The sequence below is a fragment of the Arvicola amphibius genome, chromosome 6, assembly GCF_903992535.2.
Source record: "Arvicola amphibius chromosome 6, mArvAmp1.2, whole genome shotgun sequence".
NCBI lineage: Eukaryota > Metazoa > Chordata > Mammalia > Rodentia > Cricetidae > Arvicola > Arvicola amphibius.
This window is the reverse complement of record NC_052052.2, coordinates 76,102,321-76,104,122: the sequence shown is the minus strand read 5'-3', so window position 1 is coordinate 76,104,122 and position 1,802 is coordinate 76,102,321. Positions and strand designations below refer to the sequence as shown.

General features: G+C 43.0%; 1 pseudogene; it reads right to left on the bottom strand.

Moving 5' to 3' along the window:
• Positions 1–284: 284 nt before the first annotated feature.
• Positions 285–988, bottom strand: LOC119817531 (annotated as a pseudogene).
• Positions 989–1,802: the final 814 nt, after the last annotated feature.

The following is a 1,802-nucleotide window of genomic DNA, read 5'->3' as shown; positions in this document are numbered from 1 at the left end:
CTCCTATCACCGTGTCCCATCTTATAGCAAGAAGTGCTGGAATTACAGATGCACACCACAACATCTGGCTTTTTGCATGTTCTGGGGATTGACTTCAGGTCATCAGATTACCCATTAATCATCTAGGTTCTTTTTTATATATTTTTGAATTATGTTGTTTCTTTTGTTCTTCAGCTATATGATTTCTTTATAAATCCTGAATATTAATAACTTGTAAGATATATAGTTGGAAGCATTTCTCTATTTTCTGAATTATTGTTTCTTTTTTTAAATTTTTTTTGGGGGGGTACCAAAATTCTTTATTTAAAGAAATGGTACAAATGAAAGAACTTAAGCGGATGTTTCGGTGAGACTAATAGAAAAGATAAAGGCAGACCGACATGCACGCACTGCCTCAGTGACCAGTAAAGTCACTTGTGGCTTTGGGGAAATCAGCTTAGCTCTGATTACTGTGTCCCAGGGTGTGCTTGTCAAACAGATATTCTGCCATGCCAGCTTCAGGGGCTCCCATCTTGCACAAGTTGGTCACATGGTCACCCAGTTCCTTGATGGATTTCACCTGCTCATTCAGGTAATGCGTCTCAATGAAGTCACACAAGTGGGGGTCATTTTTGTCAGTAGCCAGTTTGTTTGTGCAGTTCCAGTAGTGACTGATTCACACTCTTTTCCAGGTGCAGTGCACACTCCATTGCATTCAGCCCGTTCTCCCAGTCATCACGGTCTGGTTTCTTGATATCCTGCTGGAAGATCCGGCCGCCTCGCTCGTTCTGCAGCTTCATCAGTTTCTCAGTGTGTTCCCTTTCCTCATGAGATTGGTGGAGAAAGTATTTGGCAAAGTTCCTCAGAGCCACATCATCCCGGTCGAAGTAGCAAGACATAGACAGGTAGACGTAGGGGCATACAGTTCCAGGTTGATCTGGCGGTTGATGGCAGCCTCCGAGTCCTGGTGGTAGTTCTGGCGCACTTGCGAGGGAGACGCGGTGGTCATGGTGGCGTTCTCGCCCGGAGTCGTTGCGGTTTCCTGCTTCAACAGTGCTTGAACGGAACCCGGCGCTCGACCCCTCCGACCCCAGCTGGCTGCTCCAAGCCAGAACCCTCTGCAACCTCGTCGCTCTGCCGCTCCAGCGTCTTTTTTTAAATTTAATTGTCACAATGGTTGTGCATATTTATGGGGTACAGTGCAAAGTTTCAACACATACATTCATTGTGTAATAGTGAAGTCAGGATTTTTAACCTATCCCTTCAACCATGTAACATTGCTTTGTGGCAAGAACATTCAAATTCTTTTTCAAAACAGGCATGGTGACTTGTACTTATAATCTGAGCACTTGGGAGGCTGAGGCAGGAGAACGAGCATGAGTTTAAGGCCAACCTGTTTTCATAACAAGTACCCGGCAAGCCTAAAACATACAGCAAGACCCTTTCTCAGAAAAACAAATCCTTTTTTCTAGATATCTTGAGATATACAATATGTGTTGAACTTAAGACCTTCTACATGCTAAGCATGCAGTCTGCTGCTGAGCTCCATCCACCCTTCACAACACATCATGACCAGTGAACTGCCTTTTCATTGACTCATACTATCTTTGATCCACTCGTATTTTTAACTTTGAGGAAGTCCAATTTATCTATATTTTTCTTTTGTTGCCTGTGCCTTTGATGTTGTATCCAAGGTACATTGCCAAATCCACTGTCATTAAGTCTTCTTGGTTTTCTCAAAGTTTTCCTTCTCACATTTATGTCTGTGTTCATTTTGAGTGAATTTTTGCATACAATATGACTTTAAAGTCCAAACCCAGATT